This window comes from Borostomias antarcticus (assembly GCF_949987555.1).
Source record: "Borostomias antarcticus genome assembly, chromosome: 13".
Classification (NCBI taxonomy): domain Eukaryota; kingdom Metazoa; phylum Chordata; class Actinopteri; order Stomiiformes; family Stomiidae; genus Borostomias; species Borostomias antarcticus.
The window spans coordinates 6,967,273-6,985,123 of NC_140246.1; the positions used below are offsets into that span (position 1 = coordinate 6,967,273).

Consider the following 17,851-nt stretch of genomic DNA (forward strand, 5'->3'; position numbering starts at 1 on the left):
GCTGTTCAACAAATTGCCTGAAAGTACAAAAGTATGACACATAGTTGAGATGATAACTACAGTGAATCATCAAATCAACAAGGCTCATGATTAACGCTGCTGTGTCAAAATAGCCACAAGCACTCGAGCCCACGTCTTCCCACTTTGCATCAGTATTAACATCTCATCATTTCTACTTTTACTGGTGGCTTTCCTTTTCTAAACACAGTGGAATCCCATGAACTTGAATCACACCTCTGGGGAGGAGGTGTTATTGTCCAATTACAGTATGGGAACAGCTTTCAGCAGGGGTGTAGTGGTGACTAAAGAAGTGGGTATACAGTACTCTGACTAAAGAAGTGAGTATATTGTAGCAGAAATGTTACAGTTTTTACATTAGTGGTGTTTAGAGAAATGGGGATACTGTGGTTCCATGGATAGATAAGTGGATATACTCTGTATACCTCTGTATACCCTCCACTACACCACTGGTTTTCAGTGTTTGAGCTCCGACCTTGAGGACAAGCTGAAACTTCCTGTGGGCCATTTTAAGAAAATGGTCTCTGAAGGCCTATAGATCTAAATAACTGTTTTTATCCAGTTTGTCATAATGCATGCTTTTTGTATGTTGTGATTTTCTATTTTCCAATGTTTTTTTTTTACACAGTAGAGTTTACAGTATGTCTCCATCGTTGTATTATTTTCCTTGTTGTATTCCTTTACTTGTTTACTAGGCATTGTAAAATAGACTTCAAGTCTCAACCCTCTTTAACAGATGATTTTTTTTGTCCTGTCTCCTAGCCAGCATTTTTAATTGTGCCAACAGAGCACAATGATGTCTGGCACAAAGTACACAGTATAAAGTACAAAGTAACTTGAGACTGTGGGACAAACTGAGACAACTGTTCACCAGATTTGTATTCATCCTCTCACAAAGCAAAGATTAAATTATAACACAGTTTTCCAGAGTGAAGCTTACACACAGATAATGAGTTTTCTAATCAGTATTAAATGGACTCAGCAGCATTATAAAAAAAAACACTCATTTTGATTAAATAAGTTTCCCATTTCCACAAAAAGTCATAAAAAGGCAATTTCCTTAACACTTAAAGCTAGCCTACGTAACTGGATAGCAACAGCAATCTCCAAACTCCTAAATACCTGTCTCCAAGCTCTCTGTACAGGTTGAAAAACAACTACAGTAGGACTCGAAAAATACCTAACATTACCTAATTAAATTAGGTTTTGATGAGTATATTTAGCTAGCTAATGATTTGAAAGCTATATGGGAAACCATCACCTGCTCCTTTCCAAATAAATAAAATGTAATAGCATTGAATTGATTATGAATTACATATAATTTCCCATGCAGTGTATCGCTTGAAGAAACACAGTGTCTTGCCAGTGCCAACCCTCTCTGTAGCCCACACACTGTCATGGGGAATTAGTTCAGTATAGAAATAACCTAACTGATATGAAACCACCAAAACATCTACTTAATAAGCCTGCTTTGTGCCACACAAGCAGAAAATCAATGAGGTATTAGTGTACACAATCTCAGCCTCTGCTTCTTTATGATACTGGTATAAGTGTATTGATGTTGAAGGTTACTGGAACGAAACCAGTTCATCTGTGTTCCTTCAGCAGGAGGCTACACCACCTTCTGGGAAAATACTGGCCTGTTCTGAAGATTGGTATTTGAAGGGATTAATTATTTTACATCATAAATGCTAAGGACTTCCATTTTCAGTGCATAACAATGTTATCATATCACTCACTCACGCACACACACACACACACGTACGCACGCACACACATGCACACACACACAGAAATCAGAATCAGACTTAGAATCAGATTTGTTTAGCCACGTAGGTTTTCACACATACTAAGAATTTGTTTTGGCTTGTTGATGAATGATACTTAATAGACAAAGAAAGACCCGGTGAAAGGACAAGCCAGGGCAGTGCTAAAGGCAGACCGCGCTGAGTGTCTGGGAGCAGCAGCAGCAGGTTATGTCTGGATTTTTCCGTTGCTAGGTTTCTCTCCTGGCTACCTGCAGACAAATCAGAGTGATGCTCCAGTAAGGACATGGTCCAAATTACCCCGCTCCTACTAAGTGACTGTGCTAGTCTGAACGTCAGGCTAAAAAAAGACCAGACAAGAGTGAGCATCAAATGAGATATTAGAAATATTAGTGAATAGCACTTACTTAACAGAATAATGAATTAGTTCATTGGTAACAGTCTAGTTTAGGCGCGCACACACACGCACACACGCACACAGACACAGACACACACACACACACACACACACACACACACACACACACACACACACACACACACACACACACACACACTTCTCTGTCTGAGAATTGAAAGATCTGAATTTCCTCAGTGATGCAAGTTACCCACTCTTTTTTTCTGTAATGTAGCTTCTACTATTCGTCCAATTATGCTCAAATTGCTTCAGCATTTAGAGTGATACGGTACTTCGCTCTGAAATTGAGTTTTTTCTCAGAGGATTTAAGCCCTCTTACAATTTTTGGAGATCGCTTACACACTGAAAGTAATTGCCTAGACAAAAGCATAAAAAACATAACCTTTTTAAACAAAGGCAACCAGCTCAGTGGCCTTGCGGTTAGAGTATCCACCCTGAGACTGGGAGGTCGATCCCCCACCGGAGTCATACCAAAGACTATAAAAAATGGTACCCGATGCCTCCCTGCTTGGCACTCAGCATCAAGAGTTGGATTGGGACATACTAGCGTCATGTCCAGGGGGTGTACTTGTACATCAAGCTGCCTCACGCTATAGAAACAGGAGATACAGTAGGCTCCTGCCCTATGGGCCACTAGGCCTGAGAAACATTGGTTTTCAACGCAAGGCTACAGTACTTACTTAAAGGCACTGAAGTACAAACACATGCTCTGCTTTGCCCTTTGTTTGCACTCCTGCAGCACACTTCTTGCAAAACATTGTACATACTGTTTCTTACATTAGACACTTTGTTCAAGAATGAAATATCTTGCAATCATTGGGTAGACACTTCTATTCTAAATGCAAACCATACCTGAAAATGGCAACAAACACACACACATATGCACACACACACGGGCACACACACACACACACACACACACACACACACACGTAAACACACACACACGTAAACACACAAAAACACCAATTGAACACCAATCAGTCTGAGCCTTAGCACTACAAATAGACCTCTGGTAAGCTCACCTCTTTTGTGAGAACTTTGCAAACATGGAGGCAGTGAGAGCAAGAGGAAGAGGAGGAGGAAGATGCCCAGGTTTGTTGTCATGTGGGATAATGTTAGTTTGCGCCAGGCTGCTCTGGTCCAGATTTGGTTCACCAACCACCATACATACAGTAACTTCACAGTATACTTGCCCCCTTACTCCCCATTTCTCAGTACCATTGAGGAATTATTTTCAGCTTGGCGTTGGAAAGTACATGACCACCAACCATATGCCTGTTTGGCTCCTCTGCCAGCAATGGAAGAGGCGGAGACATTGAAGTGCGGAGATATTTCCCCCGTTGCCTAGCCAGGAATGACATTGCTTGTGATGTAGATGAGGTGATGTGGTCAGACTCTAACAGAAGGCGGGATCCAGAAACCATCCACAGAATTGTTCCAGCACAAAATGTACTGAAACAATATTTCACAGAAGCCTGTATGAGAGCATAAAAAGGTATCCAAATTACTAAAAATGGCATTGTTGTATAAAGTACATAAATGTGTTGTTCCTGCTTTGAAAGAATAATTATAATGGTGTGTGTGTGTATCATTTTGTTGCAAATGCCATTTTGAAAAAGGATTGTTGGGTTTTGATTGCAGTTTCATTTTGAGATAGAAGAGAGACGTTTATCTCCAAAAGCTGTGCCTTATTTGGCTTGTGTGTTGTTTTGACACAATGAGCCAAATTCCGCAACTAGTGTGTAAGCAATCACAAAAAAACTGTAACTGTAATGTTGAAGCAGGTCCAGCCTCTAATTGGGAAATAGGCACAATCTAAAATAAGATGTAGTCTATTTCGTTTCTGGTTGTAAGGAAGAAGACTCAGATCCGTCGATGCCAGTTTCAATACTTTTATTGAATCTCTGGCATCAAAAATCACACTGCAGTTGTGATGAGTTCACTCGTCAATGGCCTAGTATGAACTAACTTGACACAGCGTATCGCTCTTGGTTATACAAAAAGAGGTGTTACCCAAAATTGTCCTGTTCTTCGTTACCTTGTCTAAAGTTAGACAGTTTAATGGCTCAGTTAAACAGATCCTATGTGCCATGTCTGTGTGACGGTGTGTGGTTGTGAGTTCCCTTTGAAAATCAGCGCTCTGCTGTGAGACACCTAATCCTATAGTCAGAGACTTGACGCCTAGTGAATATATAGATTTTACTAAAAGCCACTAAATGTCATATAGGTGGCAATAGTGAATATATGGATTTTACTAAAAGGCACTTACTGTCATATAGTTTAGATAAGACGCACTTAGTAAAATATAGGTGGTGCCAGTCTGCCACAGCAACACACACTGGAAAATCCCCAGTGTCCTGTCTTAAAGACAACCTAGGCCTGTCTGTAGCTTTCCATCCCTCCAGTATGTGTGTGCATTTGAAATTCACTATATAACTTGTGATTATACTGGTCAAAATATACTACAAAGACAAGTCTTTTTCATTTGCTTGAAGACTTAAGCAGGTTGTTGGATTCATCAACATCTGGCCGCATCATCCTAACACCTGAGCTCCTGATCCAATTAGTCTCACATCAGGAGTTGGGACAGACGCCAGTGACCACTCGGTGAGTTTCTTGTCTTTGAAACAGGAATGTATGGTGTTTTTGAGGGATTTTGTCTATGCACCTGTGGATCAATTGAGTGTGTTAGTGGCGATGGGCTATATCTCGAGAGCGCACCATTTGATGAAACTTTGATATCGCCCGTTTTATATAATCGTAAATAACCTCATAACATGGCTTATAATGCTAAATTCAGAACCTTTCCTTTAACATGTAAAGGCCCCACTTCCGGGGTTGTTACACAATTTGCATTCATCATTATTTTAAATGATCAGCTGCTACAGAGTTCAGATAGTTCTTCTTAAAGTATTGAGTGCTGATTACAGCTTTGGGTAGCAATACTGTAAAGAAAACACAGAAATGGTCAGAGATGTTAAGATCACTGATAGAAGATACAACAGTTTTAAGACCTTTGTGATCAAATTATGATTTTGGTTGTCAAAGGATGTGTTGGCTTTTGAGGTTTTCTTCTTCTGTTGCTCTGCTTTGTGTATTTTTTTTGTAAGCCTTGATAAGAGTTGCAGCACCATCTAATTATGAACCACGATGTTAATAGCCTTCTTGTTGTGATAGTCATTGATGAAATCACCCCAACACGGGATTGGAAGTGACGACAGATGATAGATTTATTGTACAAAGATACAATCACATGGAACACTGGGATGTTTCCTTAGTCTCTCTCTCTCCCTGCTTCTCTGCTGGCTGCGGCTGTGGTGCGAAATCAAGGCCTTAGACTTCCCTCCCCGCATGGTGTTATCAGTGTGTCTGCCTGCTGGGAGCAGCGAATCGGTCCGGACGAGTTTCCTACCGTTTCCAAATAAAAGTCTCAAGGTTTGGTTGAGATGTTAAATAGTGCCACCCACCCCCCACGCCTAGGCTTGCCCGTTTAGGGCCTAGTGAAGCTAGATTGGTGGAGGAGTGACCATACAGATGTGTCGCCTGTTACCATAACATGATACAGTATCTTAATCACCATTGGTTGTCAGTCTGGGTTGTGTCTGTTTATAGTGTCCCATAGAGATGTGCCATTGATACCCCAGAGAGGCCCCCCCTGTGGCCTAAGTGTGACCTCTTGACACCCACTACCCCGAACGGCCCCAGCAGCAGCAGCATCAGCTGTCACTCTATCGACTACACAGTGTCCACATGAAAACAAACAAACACATTAAATCAAATACATAGCAGTAAGACTCCTTAGATGTTATAGACATTTCTCCCTAGATTCTTCAGATGAGTATCAAAAGAACACACATTGGCTGTATTCTTTTCTCAGTCCTCACAGCATTGACACCACCTGACATAATAGCCAGACCTCAATAGAGGATTGATTTACTTTCTCCACTCAGAAAAGCCCCCCCCCCCCCCCCCAAGTGTCTCTCATTGATCACTAAACACACAGACACCGGTCCTCATCCAAGGGAGCTTTCTAGTATTCTGTTTGTCCCTTTCCCCCCATTCTAAAGCACTAAGCCTCCATACAGAAGCCTTGGTGCATGTGTATAGCAGTGCATCCAAACCTGATGAAAAATCCAAGACTCGCTGAAGGGGACACACATTGTCAATCCTCTGAGGGTCCTCAATAATTAATCTGTGGTTCCTCTTCTTAGTTAAGTGTTGTTCTCACACATCTCCAGGCTCATGGCATCTCTCTTCACATGTCTCCAGTCAGCGCTGCCCTCCACCAGGGTCTCCTGCGGAGCCTTTTCCCTCATCAGGTGCCAGTGATAATTATGGGATGAGGATAATAGATTAAATTTTTTATAACCCACACAGGGGGTTATTTGAAGTGTCTTCCCCTTTTTTGTGCGTGGCTGTAAGCCAGCGCATCTAGGATAGCGTTTGTCCAGTTATCACTCCCTCCCTCTGGTCAATGTTGACCTGCATTTCTCTGTTGGCACCACAAGGGGCAGTAGTCCCTGCACACCAAAATAAAGAAGGACACCAAAATCAACCCGCCGATCTCCACTGCACAAGTAGAGTAGCGGTGTAAGAATTGGACTCCTACCCGTGAGATCGGGGTTCAAGACCGGATGTGGATGATTTTATGGGATTATACCCCAAACCTTCACATGTTCATCCTTTCACTCCGACCTTTACCCCTTGCCTTATAGGTCAGATCCTGTCCCAACCCCAACCCTTATTCTAACCCCAACCCACACTAGGGACTGGAAGAAGGTCACCAAAATCAACCAGCCGATCTCCACTGCACAAGTAGAGTAGCGATGAAAGCATTGGGCTCCCACCCGGGAGATTTGGGTTCAAGACCCTGTGGGGATGACTTTATGTTATCATCAGTTTAACTGCTTTAGCCACTGACCGCTACCATTAATTTTATGGAAGCTGCTGCTAGTTGTTGTAAGCTCATGAGCTAACTGGCTATCCTGCTCTTATTGTGATGGATTAACATTGGAAGCATTGGAACTGATGTGTCCAGGCGACAAGACCTATCTTAATTTATCAGACATTATTTCATGTAATTTCAATTCACAGCTATTTTAGTAGCATGACTAGCTTCCATCCTACCAGTCTTGAACAGAAACAAGCCAGCCACGCACATAAGCCAGGCTGGACCTGGCCTGGTTTTTTAATGAGAACAATTCTCATTGGAGATGTCAAAGTGACACTACCATCCTTACTCCTTATGCTATTGCGTTACGTGCTCACCAACATTATTAAATCCATGGGAGTGTGATGGAGTCTTCATTCAGCGATTGCATCTGCCCACAATGTGAGTGGAGTGCTCCAGTTAAAAAACACACACAAAAACAGCCGTAGATTGAAGATTACACAATGTGAAGAGATAAACCCATAATCCTTTGCAGTGCGGTGATATATAACGGTATATCACAGTGACAACACCGGGGTGAATAAGGAAGGTCGAGGGAGGCAGGGTCAGGCCTGTTAGAGGGAGGCCACGGGGAACAAGCCCCCCAGGGACCTCGCTGCCTTGCCTTATCTCATTAATTATCACCCTGTCTGCCGTGTTACATAGGAAATGGGGTAAAAAATAAAAGGGAAAAAACTGAGGTGGATTTTTCTGACCTCAGGGAGATGAATGATCAGAACCAGAAGCAGAACCAGCATATTTAATGTTTCCGTTCTAATTTTCCGCCAACATAGCGTTCCTGAACCGGTTAAGAATGAAAAAGCGCCTGAACCATTCTGTATTGCACCTACAGTAGGTGGGATGAGCCTGTGGCTGAAGGTGCTCCCCATCTGCCACAGCTCGTCATGGAGGGAATATTTGTGTGTATGTATGTGTGTGTGTGTGTAGGTGTGGGGGGTGATAGCCAGGTCAAACCGAATGAAGAACTGGTTCAGCTCATTAGCACGTTCTTGACCTCCCCCCACTGCTGGACCTGAGACACTCTGCCCAATGATTTCTTTAATTCCAGCAGCTGTTATGCTCCAGTTTACCCCCTAACCTGTCTCTGTAGCTGTTCTTAGCCTTTTTCAGGGCTCGAAAAAGTAGGCCCTGGCATTTTTGGCCCAGACTGGCCCACCACAATCAGTCGGACACCACCCACCAGTACAAAATCCTTGTGGTCCCTCTAAATATGCAATACCACCAGGGACAGCTGGTTCATTAGGCCGATTCTTCTGGTACTCCACTATGCGTTGGCTAGTGGAAGCCGGGGAACTTCACTTGCTTAGTCTCTGTGGCTCTCCGTGGTGATTGTGGGCCGAAACATCTACGAAGGGTCATCAAGCCCAGGCTTTAGGCTGTACTCCTTCAGAACTCCACGAAGTGTTGGCCTGTGGAGGCCAGGGACTATAATGTACAGCAGTCCCCCTGTGGCTCTCTTTGACGGTCTTAGTGGGCTGAGTTACCTCCAAGTGACTTCCCGATCGCGGCCCACTCTGATCGTCATAGAGGCAGGGGGCTAAATCGATGCCGTTCCCTCTTCCGGCTTGGCCCAGAGGGGGGGGGGACATCTAGATTTCGCCTCCCCCTACTATCGTGCTTTCCACATGCTGTGGAAGGCAGGGGGCCCCCCAAACAGAGCACACCACCAAAATTCCATATGCTGTATTTGCTGCATGCAAAATAAATGGGTCGATTTTGACTAAAGTGATCTCGACTGAAATGCTTTTGGTATTGTTTGGAAATGTTGGTATTTTAATTAGAATTAATCGATTGATTGATCGTTAACATTACCAATGATCGATTCAAGGACATGCCTACAATTTGTAACCCTACTGTAATTACATTACAGTAATTTAGCTGACGCTTATCAAAAACAACATACAATAATTGTATTTAACGCAGGAAAAGCCAGAACTCACAAGTGCATCTCCTTTCTAAAACAAGTGACTAAGAGAATACTCTAGTGCTAAAGGCAAAGTGCAAGAATAGTAAACTAAAAATGCAATAGGTGCTTAAGAAGGAGGATTGTGGTAGTACTTCTTGAATAGGTGAGTTTTGAGCTTGCGGTGAAAGATGGGCAGCGACTCTGCTGTCCTGACATCAGTGGGCATGTCATTCCACCACTGCGGGGCCTGAATAGACAAGAGCCGTGACCGTGTCGATCGACCGCAGGGGCTTCGGAGTGATGGGGCAACCAGTCGTCCCGAGGTAGCAGAGTGTAGCGGTCGGGAGGGGCGGGGGGATTGTAGGGCTTGACCATGGCCTGGAGGTAAGAGGGAGCTGTTCCTTTAATTGGTACCACCCTAGTACCAGAGTTTTAAACTGGATGCAAGCTGCTACAGGGAGCCAATGTAGAGAACGGAGAAGGGAAGTTGTGTGGGAGAACTTGGGGTGGTTGCTGTAATTTGTACTGTATGCACAACATTTTTTGTTTCATCTAATTGTTTTTAACAAATTTCACTACAATATTTGACAATAAACCCAAAATCGGGATAATGTGTGATTTTTTTTCCTAAATTTTATCTCCAACATTTTGACTGTTATAACAATTTTAAAAGGAGAAATAACCCAGTTTTGCACATAATATCATTGCCCCAAGTTGTGCTGTGTGAAAAGCCTGTGTTCACGGTGACGCAGTGATAATTTTACCTTCTCTGGGGATTCAGAAGTTAACATTTCAAATCCCCAGGTTGCCACATCCCCTTAGATACACCCTCCTGTTTATGCCCATCTGTTGTGAACTCTTGACATGCCATATCCTGTGCTACTTTCAACAGCTACATTCAATTCATAATTCATCCTGTCAAAACCTTTTAGGCATGTCCCTATGTTTTTCATGCTTGTACATACACAAGAACATAAGTTCTGACACTTCTGTATTTGTGTATAAATTATTAGACTTGGTGACGGCTGGTGGTGATATTGGGTGGATTGGGCTAACAAATGCTTTACTGTATACCCATCAATAGTTAATGCTGCAGCAACATCAGCATCACATCCGAGATACCAAGTTACAACAACAATGCTCTACAACAAAACTACTGTAGCATATAGGGAACTAGGCTACCTACAAAAATGGCCTAATGACCAAAACTATCTTTGTATACTCTTTGTTTCTCTCGTTCTCTCTCTCTCTCCCTCTCTCTCTCTCTCTGTCATACACACTCACACTCACACAATGTTATTATTTTTCTCTGTACACATTAGTACATGCCATTTTGCCACAAAAACAAAATATGCAAGAATGATGGAATTATACATGATAGAAGAGAATGCTCTATCATAGCCTAAAATATCGGAAAGGCTCCACCTAGGGATGCATTACAAAATGTGTTCCAACTGTAAGTTGACTGCAAAATGTAAATCAGTCCACAATCTGTGGTAGTGAATGCCTGTTTTTCTACCCCTGCTCGTTGTGTCTCTGTAACATTATAAAGATGTGGCCTGTGGCCCACATTAAGTTGACAGGCAAGGTTAACTTTCCACAAAATTGACAGTTTTGAGCTATTTCCGATGTGACGTGCTGCATTCATGTTACCTAATAATGTGCCTGGACCCCAATCATTGCCACTTGCGGCTATATTTCCTTATATCTTTGGTAATTCTTGTAGAGCCAACATGGTCACACTCCGAATGGATTACACCTCTTTTGTAATCCATTCTGGGTTTCTTGAGAATCTCAAAATTGCCATTGATTTGTCTTTAACTGCTCATTGTAAATCATGAGGTGATGTTTATTACAAGCTGTGAATTTGTGATGTTCCCTTCCTCCTTCACAGCCCATGATTGGAGGAGCAGAAAAGACAATGAGCAGACATGTTTCAGCCCTCTGGCCTTAAAACTTCTTTGAGAGTGCGGTTTTCCCGCTTTTTGTTAAATGTATGCTCTAGAATCTGCACTTGTCAAGAGTTCAAGACTTGGGGGGTGAGCGTGCTGTACTATTTATCCTCTCAGGAGCAGAAAAGAGACACAGAACTTAGGAGGGAGGACCCACTGGAAGGACGGCGCATGAAAGAAGGGAATGAACAGGAAGGAGAGACAGGAGAAGTGTAAGGTCAGGCAACCAAAAGAGTCAGCAACTGCAGTCTGGTAGAGAAGGACAGCACTCTGAGCACTCTGTTATGCACTCTGAGAACACCGGTAGCCCCCCCCCCCCCCTTACAATAGCAGCATGGAGAAACAACAGAAAGGCAGACTAGCTGTCCCACTTTCCACCATAGAAATACCTATTCACCAGGGCTAGTTCTGTTGCCCATAATGGTTTGACTAGACCAACTGTACAGTACCACATGGTGTTTTATTGTATTATGAATACCTTGTTTGTATTTCGGATGTGTCTGTCATGTTTTTTGTTTCGTTGTGTTGTTGTTGTTGTTATATTATAAATACCTTGTTTGTATCTTGGATGTTTCTGTTATGTTTAATCTTTGTATGAAAACTCAGAGGAAAGTGTCATAATGTCCATATGGGCTGGCCTTCATTTGAAGTATGACATATACATAAACTGGAATCATTCAATCAATCAATCAGTCTACTGTGGGATTACTGAACAAAGTACAAGATTACTGTCAAGGTATTCTTGTTTTTTTTTTCTAACCCCTTGATATCCTTTATTATCACGATATTTAATGTTTTATGACAAGCTGTTTGAGCTGGAAGTACTGAGAGCTCTACTCCAGTGTGCGGATCTCCTTTTCCTATAAGATTCTATGTTTTTTTTATCCTGTACCTGGCCTGAAGACAGGCTGGATGTGCACACAGCCAGTCTACTCTACTAATGCATGCACCACAACACACAAAACAAGAGAGAAGCATACAGTACTCTGCTCCACCAGTGTCTTAACGAGCCCAAGCTGACATTACTGAGATTTTACATTAATGCAAACTGCAAAGGGTTACAGAACCAATCACTGACAAATTCACAATGGCCTAGGACCCGACTTGACTTGATCCTGTGAAAGACTCAACAGGTGCTAAAGCCAAATGCCCCCCCCCCCCCCACACACACACACTCCCAAATAAATCAGCCCCATTCCATTCTAACTCAATTCTCCAGACCACTTTTAAACTGAACAACTTGACATCAATGGGTTGCTGCCCTCGGTTCTTGTGGACTGATGCTGCTGGGCTGCTGGGTATTGATGGCTCCCGGTAGGATCACAGGGTTCAACATCTGAAATGGTTTGCCATAGCTACTGTTCCTATGCAGAGTGCACATATGCAATGTCTACACCCAGCTGCTTAATTTACTGTACACTCAAACCATTCCATACCACAACCAACCAGAGTATCAGATTCAAAGTCTAGACACCATATTTAAGCTTCACCATGAAGCAATACTAGTCTGTGTATACTACAGTAAATAAGATACAATAGTACACTATTTATTTAAGCTTTATTTAACCAGGTTAGTCTCATTGAGATAAAAAAAACACACAAAAAAAACAACAACAACTAGGCCTATTTTTCAAGAGAGACCATGACTTCCCTGACAAAACTATCATGATGGGCGGCCAATTTTTCATTGAAAATGTAGACAATGAAGAATTTACACCAAAGTCTCCAATCTTCATTTGCTGTTGATGGTTGTTGTATCTTTCATCTAAATATTGTTTGTTTTTTCACACAAATAAATCGGAGGAAACAAACCTCACTTTGGTAGTGTGTGTCTGAAGGTATATTCTGATCACGGACAAGCTGAACATATGTGTTAGGTGACAGCACGATGCCATCCCGCTGGTAAATAACAGATGGTGATGGAGTGAAGGATGGTGAGACGGCGCACAAGACAAAACTGTTTAAAGTTAAATGGCTCAGAAACAGCCCCGCCCTTCTTTTAAGGATAGAAATTCAACAAACGTTTTTTTTTGCTACTGTTGCCGCAAGTGGTCTGGATGTGAACAGCTGGGACACAAAATTCACTGTCACAGCAAGGGGCACATTAAATGCTGTGTTGGTTTGGCAGAACTTGGTCCAAGAGCTTTTGCAAGCTCTGCTATACGGGGCACGTAGGACTACAGCTATTGTAGCCTACTGTTATGCCTTGGCAGGGGAAGTGCACTAAAGCCTAATTTATACTTCATAAAACGGCTCATGTCTCATTGCTTTTGGTTGCCATGGAAAGGAATGCCTGGGCATTGTCTTTAGCTTCCATTCCATGGCAACCAAGAGCCATGAGACATGAGCCATGAGCCGTTTTATGAAGTATAAATTAGGCTTAAGTACTAGATTCCAGCACTTAGGCTAAGTATAGCCTTCTCTCTTCTCTCTCTTCTTCTCTCCATCTCTCCACCTGGTCCATGGCAGCTATCGCTGTGCTAATTGTGGAAGTGTCTGCAACACTGGTTGTTTGGACCAATGATGCATCTCAACATAGGGGAAAAACCATGGATGTAGGCTATTAACAGACGCATGCAAAACCCGAACAGCTGAACCACGAAAGAGTGCAAATACAGCTCTAGCTCCACCTACTGATAGATATTGCTCCATTTTCTCAACTTCATATCAAAGCACCATTGCGAGTTGTGTTTCCATATATGATCAGAGCACACAATAAATCACATTATCAATGCTAATTATGTTTGGTTTTTTTTACCTTTCATGCCCGTATCTGCTTCATACCATTCTGTCACACCAGTGTCAACCTGTTACCTAATGGAAGGCTAGTCTCGCCAGACCTATATCTCACCTCGTTTACGTTATGCCAGCGCTGGGGAGAATATGGAATGGTGAATGGATGAATAGTAGCCTAGGCTAAATTAAAGTTCATCACTGAAGAATCAGAGAGGAATTTACAACATATTTAGCATTTATTCAGATTATTTAAGTGAAAGACGAGAATGAAACTAGAATTAATCTGGACCAGTTGACCAATTGAGAGACTTGAATGCACAGGAGGGGCCAAGCCTGTCCGTCAAAAATGTTAAGACTATTTTTGGGACTAAATGTTCGAGCCTACTGTTGAACAATAGCCTGTGCGATGAAGCCATCAGGCAGTCCATAACCCCCCCCCCCCCCCCCCCCCCCACACACACACACACACACACACACACAGTAATGCTTAGTGGTAATTACTGACAGCTGGTGCTAATTAACAACTGGCCTATTTATAACACTGACACTTCAACTGCAAAACAGTCTCTCAACTACATTTATTTTGTTTCATGATGACTGCCATAGATGGACCGGTGTCTAGGGCAAATACAAACATATATCGCAAAAATGCTATTTTATACAATAGTGGATTCAAATAGCCTAATTCTGTAGCCTACATATATTTTTTAGGCTTCCATGCCTAAAGGTGAAATCTCTGTTTGATTGAATAGCACACAGCATCCTAAGAGGTCTGTGATTGGCCTGGGTAGACGCATGCGCAGTGAGCCTTCGCGCTGCAGACCGCCAGTGTTCCTCTAAACTTCTGAAAGTTTGGAATTCGCTATGCAACTCCATCGGAAAGGTGTTCCATACGGAAAGAGTGATCGCTGAAACGTTTGGAATTATCGAGAAGAGAAGGTCGTCCTTCAAGGAGGATTCTACTTCTTTAAGGGTATTCTACAGAGTTGGGTAAGTGTAGTCATACTTGGATGTTATCAGGTCGAGAGCACGAGCACTTCTTTTTAGACTTTGATCAGAAAAGTATAGTAGGCTACCTGAGCACGACTCGTGTTTAGTGAGCGGGAGCTGCATTTAGTTTGTTGCAGTCGGATAAAGTGGCGCTTTAGCCTATTTGAACAACTACAAGTAGCCTTTATCATGAGCCGAAGTCTTCCAACCTTACGACCATTATTCCCATTCATAAATGGCCTGCTGACTCTTGCACAGCTGTCAGTAATCACTGAAAGGTGTCCTTCTGGGCAGTGGCCTATTGATGCTCTGCTCTCTTTTCATCTATCCCTGAACTCCCAGATCGTTGTGCCTAACCTTCAACATCAATATCAAAGGAAGGCTATTCAGTTGAACAAGGTTATTCTTTAATTTCAATTTTGGAATGTAGAAAAGCAGATATGATATAGCCTAGTTAAAGTAGGCCTAGATAATGAAGAGTGTTCATTTTGATTCCTCCGTAGTATAATTAGACTTCCATGGGATACTGTCCGTCTTCTTGGCAGCCCTCTCCCTCCTTGTCTGAGCTCCGAGGGTGTCTTGGCTTCCGGTCTAAGGAGAAAGCATAACAAAGGCTTTACCTCAGACGGAGACTGAGGTTCAGTCAGATTAATGGGAGGTAGACTATATACCTTGCAGGCAAAAGTCACATGCATAACATTAACAATGTGAATGCGTAATTGTATCCTTCTGCTGTGACTAGAAGGCGAGGATTCATTGTAACGCCTGTCAGCTTCTCCAATTCACATGAATACAAATATTGTGCCCTCCGAGCACGTTTCGACTACGGGTGAACGTTCAGCTAAAATGGACCACTTTTTGGTAAATGACTAATCTGACCATCAAATAAGCTATAGCTTGATATCTAATGTTTTTCTAAATTGGCATGAGTCTTTTGAATATGTATTTGCTAAAAAATAAAGATATATTAGATATAAATATATAATAGTTTGGGAATTTTGAGAGTTAGAGTATCAGTAGGTCACCTCTTGAACTAGAACACACTGTTCAGGTAAAATGGACCGCCTGTTCAGTTAAAATGGACCAGCTGTCAGTTCAAATGGACCAGTATAAAAGAGAGAACAACGGTTATTTATGATTAAACCTTTTAATTAGTATAAACATTTCAACAAGTTATACATTAAATACACATATTTCATTAAAAAATGTATGTCAAGTTGTGTAAAAAATAGTAAAAACTGAAATAGTCTGCTGCTCAGATTAGAGCATAATAGGTCTATAATGTGATCAATGCTCAAAGTGAGCATTCTCATGGTGAGTGGTCATTGCATTCATTGTGTGTCTATGCGGTCCAATTTACCTGAAAAGAGTGGTCCATTTTAGCTGAGTTTTTTCAGCTAAAATGGACCAGCTATTAATGACTTTTTATAAAAATCAAAGGCCATTTTTCATGAACTTTTTTTTAATTAGAAAGAGGCTAAAAAACACTACTCATACATATCTTTCTTTGTTGGTAAGTTTTCTTATAATTCCTTTATGACCCTTATCAGTGATAAGTGAAATCTGATATGCCATGCTCACTTACCTCCCACTTTCTCTGTCGTCTTGAAAATGACACTTGGTCCCGCCCACTCAAACAACCTCAAACCAATCAAAACTATTCTTACTAGGTCAACTAGTCTTGTAGCAACACTGCAAGGTCAGCTATTGTGATTTGCTGTGAAAATTGCATGTGCTATGACGCTCCAACCTTATCTGGTTCATTTTACCTGTTGGTCCTTTTTAACTGAACTTACCTCTACATGTTTGATTGACATCGTGCTATTATGTAAACATTCGTCCTCACTGTATCCTGCTTGCTTCTTCTTGTGTTTTTTTCTGCTTAACTGTGTCCTTTTTTAAACTATGGTCTTTTTGTTTCACCGTTTACTTTTATCGTTTGCTATTTTAGGAAGCAATAACACCTTGGCCAGGGAATGAAAATTAGCCTCTTGGCTAGATCAGACGTATTGTTGATGAATATGCACTGCCCCTTCTTAAATAACCTGAACTTGAAGTGAGGGCTGCAGAAGTGAATAGTTTTGTTGACTTTAATCATTTTCTCAGGCAGTTTAGTGTCAGAGTTTGTTCTCAAGCAGAACTAGCTTGTCTCCAAATTAGGTGATGTAGGCCTAGTCCAGCGATAGAGGGCTTAGTGTGTTGCAGGAAGCTGGGCCCACAGTCAACATCAAATTGTTCATTTGTTCACTGCGCTTACTGTCCGCATCAAATTGTTCATCTGCTCACTCACCTTTTGAGAGTTGCCATGTGCAGAATGGCTACCCTGACGACAAATGCATCTGGCATATATTTGGTTCCGCCCAGCGACCGCTGGCGGAGGGTATATTTTCAGTTGTGTTTGTTATTTTGTTTGTTCGTTCGGTCACATAGCAGGATTATACAAAAACTACCAGAGCGATTTTCATGAAACTCTGTGGAGGGGTGTAGCATGGGCCAAGTTAGAACACACAGGCTACAATTTTGGTGTGGATCATAATCACTGGGCAAATACATGAATTAAAAGAGAACATTTGCCATACTTGGACCGGCTTCCTTCCCTTTATATCTACTTCTCCTGTCGGATACCGCCAGTGGCCGAGCGGTAATAAAGCCTACCAGTCTAGCAATGCGTCGGCCCGGGTTCGGCTTTTGATACTTTTTTTTTTTTGCCGTCTACGCCCAATATTGTCTTATGTTTCTATGCATGTAAAACAAAATCATATATGACTCATGAAAAACAAATCAGATAAACACTGTATTAGGAAAAGTTACATTTTCTTAGCCTGGATCCTGTGGTATTAGCCTACATATAAATCATAAACTACCTGCACATCTGGGCTGAGGTTTTGCCCCTTGAGGGTTTCACTAGCTATGTGTTCTTTTTAATTTGAGTATTTTTGTATAATCCTGCTATGTATAATCACATGGCAGGATTATACAAAAACTACCAGAGCGATTGGAACATCCCACAAACTATTTTCTACTAAATGTAGCCTACTCTGATATCATATGAAAAATTACAGGGATAGTCACACCGTGCTGCTTTGTTATCTATTCATTTTTATCAACTGT

At 41.9% G+C, this 17,851-nt stretch overlaps 1 protein-coding gene across 1 annotated transcript in view; it reads left to right on the forward strand.

The window, feature by feature from the left end:
- The first annotated feature begins 14,587 nt into the window (after window positions 1-14,587).
- The window catches only part of LOC311316903 (liprin-beta-1-like), a 30,839-nt gene continuing 27,575 nt past the window's right edge, over window positions 14,588-17,851 (forward strand). Inside the window, exon 1 of the mRNA XM_084447856.1 lies at window positions 14,588-14,740. The gene's annotated coding sequence lies outside the window, so the exon portion shown is untranslated. The remainder of the gene's footprint in view (window positions 14,741-17,851) is intronic.